This window comes from Cariama cristata, unplaced genomic scaffold, assembly GCF_000690535.1.
Source record: "Cariama cristata isolate BGI_N322 unplaced genomic scaffold, ASM69053v1 scaffold28418, whole genome shotgun sequence".
Classification (NCBI taxonomy): domain Eukaryota; kingdom Metazoa; phylum Chordata; class Aves; order Cariamiformes; family Cariamidae; genus Cariama; species Cariama cristata.
Genome location: NW_009631149.1, coordinates 1204 through 6254, shown reverse-complemented (window position 1 = coordinate 6254; position 5051 = coordinate 1204).

Here is a 5051-nt window from a genome sequence, read left to right as displayed (position 1 = left end):
GTAACTCAGGTTCTCATTTTATACATATGATAGTAGTAGTCTTAGTTTCATTCAAATGCACAGTTTAAAAAAAACCCTACCCTTAAAGAAATCATTAGAAGAGGAAAAAGGCACTCACTAAGTTTTCAGAAAGTATTGCTCACACATCAGATTGTCTACAGATATTACTGCTGTTGCTTTTGCCAGAAAATGTCAATCCTTGTCTATTTATTACCTTCAATTCCATACAAAATCACTAAGAAGCAGTGATGATTATTATATTCTATTGATTTTGAATGAAAGAAGGACATAAAATATATTTTTTCTGATGCCTCAGATTCAACTTTTCTTAGGAACATCTAGGGGTTTTGTTACTAAACTAAAATTTCTATTTTACAGAGGTGTCTAAATATGAAATAGATTAATGTATAATTACATCTTGATTTCAGATGGGTAAATCTAAATTATTGCTTATTACATACACAGAGTGGTCTGGATAACTTTATCACTGTTAACATGCTTTCAGTATGCTTTTTGATTTATCAGTTACACCTTCCAAATAAGATTGCCAACAACTTTATATCCTATTTAATCTTCTTTTAATCAATCTGTGGCTAAATGATCAGAAATAGTTAATTTCCATGAGAGATATTTTTCCCTTTGTGTTTATATAATTTTAAGAATAGGACACAATACAAGAAACAGACTACAGGTTCTAATGTCATTTTTGTAAAGGTATAATCTTGAAAAATATCTTAATGTGTACATGCATTCCTAAGGAGACTATTTTTACTAAATGTTACAGAATCAAAGGCTGTTTACAAATTGTAGGCCTTTATTGTTCTATTTTATACTTAATGGCATCTTCTGCTTCCATGCAATTCAGGCAGCTGTTTTTAAAGTCAGCTTTCCTTTTTCTGACTTGTTATTCTGGCAGAGCTCATATTATGTTGTTTAGAAGTAACAGCGGGATGTTAATAGTATTAGTGATATAAGCCACAAGAAGGAACAGGGAAAGTTTCTATATGGAAATCTGCAGGTATTTGATTAAATAGTGAATGACAAAATCTGATAAAAAAGGTTCTAACTTTTACTCACAGTGTTCACTATTCACCCTTACTCATTTTTACTGTTGCAAATGTGTGTATATGTACCATGGGATAAATAAATTGCTAATTTCACAGTTAGCTTCAGTTGCAGATGTAACAGCTAAAAGCACGAAAACCCCTGAGCATGGCAGGAGTTTGCCATGAAAATACTGGAAGCATTGTTTTTCAAATCCTTCCTTGAAATAATTGCTGTCATGGTGCCTACTAAACCCTGAACAATGGCTATGCTTTGTTAACCCCGGTATTTGTTTTCAGTGATTCTTGTCTCATGTTTACCTCCTGCTTCAATCTTTTTATTTACTTCTGAAATCAACTGTGTAAGAGTTAAAGGAGAAAAAAGCTCTTAGGTACCTACTGTGCAGTTCAGGCTAATTAACATGCAAATTCAAGAGAGTGGTAGACCTAAAAAAAAATAAATTCCTATGCAGGCTTCTCAGGTTTCTAGGAAGCCAGGGGTGCCTGAGACCCACCAGAAAAATTCCCTATGTGCTCAAGTTCTGCTACGGTGCATGTCTAAAGGTGCGGTGCTTTTGGCTGAGCTGAGCTTGTCATAGATTTTGCCAAAAGCCCATGATGAAGCAGGCATTACACAGTCTCTCTGACTGGCTTTGTACAAGCAGCTCCTTGGCTCGCTCTAAAGGTAGGTCCCCAGGCTCTTGGATCCTCAAATGGGGCCCATACCTCACAACATCCTTTCCTGTCTCTGGTCAAAGAAACGAGGCAGCTAACGGTAAATTATAGCGAAGCAATACTCTTTCTAAAACAGGACAACTTTTACAGGTCAGACGGGTGGTCAAGTGCCAAAGCCAGTGCATCAGAGTGCCCAGGTCACTTGTAGTCCCTGCTGGCAGGCTTGCCTGTGCTTTCCTCTCTGCCAAAGATACAGAAATGGCGAAGTGCTGGAATAAAACCTCTTGTCTTCAACTCAGCCATTTGTTTCATAGACTTGACTCTCCACAGATGCAATTCCTTACCCTTCCTCCTTTATGGGTCTGTGCAACTGACACGGTATTTCATCAGGAGTGAAATGTATTGGAGGGGTTATAGAAATAATGGGCTATGGTTATTGTTTGAAAACAAGTTTAAAGAATATTCATCAGGCAAATTACACTCTTCCTAAGACATTGCATACTCCAATCTCAGGCTGAGTACTATTGAGTTGTATATTGTATTTCCTAAGAATTAATGAATGACAGCTGGAAAGCCACAAATCACTCTGCACTAATTCAGGCATTGCTTCGATGGGAGATCTCCTAGGAGCAGAAAGAGATCCTAGTGATTCAGTAAGTGATTTTTTATACAGATCACATTGTTCCATGCAGGATTATACTACCCAGAATGTTTTCTTTTGTTTGGGGCTGATCCAAAGTCATCTAGAACTGACAGGCCGTATCTGTATAAGAAATTAGCAGGGAAGTAGTCTTGTAATTTTAGTATTCAGTTTTATGTGTGTTGTTTTAGCAAAAGGATAGGTAGTGAAAGATGGAAGAGAGATTAGCCAACTTTTAAAGGATAAGTACTTTTTTAAGTTGTGGAAGTGAATAGTATAGATAGAAAGCACTGCCTAGAGAAAGGAAATTCACTTTCTTTTGCGAAGAGAATCTGTGTAAAAATATGAGGAAGTGATCCTTCAGAACAAAACAGTAAACATTTAAAGCATAAACATGACTGGCTCTGGTTAAATGGTTTAATGTAAAAATATCAGAGTATGCAATTTACCGAGGCGACAAATTCAGAAGATGGGAAGTGATGTGGCTATCTTGTTAGAGGTTGTGGTATTTTGAGTAGAATTATATACATGGGTTAGGTAATGTGACAAACACAAAATGTAGCTAAAAGAAGTAGTAAAACATGTATAGGAAATTGTTACAGACCTCCAAGGAAGGGTAAAAAGATGGGTCAGGAAACTTCTGTGCTTGATAAGCCCCAATACGGTAGACCATTGATCTGAGGAGATTTGAGTTACCTTGACAATTGACTCTCATAGCATGTACAGAATGGGTAAGAAAAGGGAAATTTTTTAATGGAGTGATACAGAACTCTTTTCTTGCATAGCTTGTGTAGTTGCCAGAAATAACTTTGTCTCTTTTCATAGCGCATATCCGAATGTGAGAAGGAATATGCTAAGAGGCAAAGAGGAGTTTTGGCCAGCAGTTATACCTCAAGGAATGAAACAATCCTATGGTAATCCCATAGAACTTTATCAAATTCAAATTGCTATCGTAATTCATTAATATAGACTGATCCCTACACTACTGAGATCAAATCCTAACTTAGAGAAAACAAGCATAAAACTCTAATGACTTACAGGGAGCAAGGATTTTTACCACCTTGTGTAATCATTTCCACCTTATTGGACACAATGAGATGAATGACATTGATGATTTGCCAAATTAAATTACTCTTTGTTAGCGCTTTCTTTTTCCAGAAAGCAAGAATTTTGAAATAAAATCCACACTTTAGTACCAGAAAAAGAATTTAGCAAGCATCTAATTAAACTTTAAAGATTCAGACTGCAAAATCCTAGTTTGTGAATACAGGTTTTCATTACAAATATTATAATATATCCCCTTACAGACAGTATAAAATATTTAATAATATTTTGTTAATGTCTTTAGGATCCTTGAATCTTAAAGATTAAATAAACTTTTTTTTTTTTAAATCCAGATAGAAATGGCTGACTGCTGACCTCTTCCCTTCACCTCTTAACTAAATAGATTATAGCCCCTTTGGTGCATGCTGGTGAGTCTAACCAACTTGCATATTTTTGTGCCTCCAGTTTATTTATGTGGTAAGGGCTAGGTTCACATACAGGCACTTGATGTTGATATGGCTAGGTTTTAAGTGCCAGAACCAGGAGGAGAATTTGAATGTAGATGCTGAAGTTCATGGTTTATTAGTTCACAAGGACCATTGTGTTACAGGAAAAGAGTTCAGGACAGCAGCCTGAAATTGTAGAGCCTAAGTTAAGTAACTGAAAAAAGACTGTGTTTAAAATTCATTCCTCCATGATTCATGTGAGCTTATATGTGAAGCCTTAGATGAGATGAATTTTCCACCCAAAACCAGCTCCTATGTGTAAGTACCTAGCTTGTCCTTTTTTTTTTCAAATACAGGATTTGCTGTTTGTAGATGTTGAGCTTGCCTGTAGTGACAGGCTGTCAAGACCCCTTTCAGCTGGTGATTAGAGGCCACTTTGCTGCTAAGATCTCTTGTCCAGGAGTTGCTCGCTGCTAAGGAGCCTCAGTGGGATCTTCCCCTCCTTCACTTGGCTCTGGCTTTAAACCTGAAGCTCTTGTGCTTGGCCCCTGTCTGAGCTATTACGCTGCAGCGTCGCAATTGCACTTGCTCCCAGTCTTGTATCTCCTGATTCTCACCCTCATCCTCACCTGCTGGCTTGACTTACTGATTTAGCCTCAGACCTGGCTGATCTGTGCCTGATCCCAGTTACTATCTCCAGCCCTGATCCTGACCTTGAATCACTGACTCAACTTTCTGGCTCCTTTTTTGGTGAGGTTGCTGTAACTGCCTGCCTAGCTGTGACCCTTGGCCCCTCGCTTGCCTTTCTTTATGGAACAGTCCGTCCTTGCTGATGCTCAAGACAGTCAAGTCTTTAGAGGAAGGACTAGCAACCAATATCTTGAGCTTTAAGAATGCTTCTGAATGGCAGGGAGGTGGAGTGAGTGCTGAGCTGGGAGATACAGCAGTTGTGAGAGTTCGCAGGTCCCACGTGCTTTGATCTTGGAGCTCAGCTGGAGGCTTTCTCTTGCAGAGAGATGAGATATTGCTATTCAGTTAAATCCAGAAAGCATTTCGTGGTGTCTGAGTGTACATAAAGTCCTAACAATTCTGCACTGGGAACTCTGTTGAGTCAAAAAAAGAGTCCAGAAATCAGCCTGAGGAATTGGTGTCTGTCTGACAGAAGTTAAACATCTTTAGGTGCCACGCTACTTTCGCTGCCAT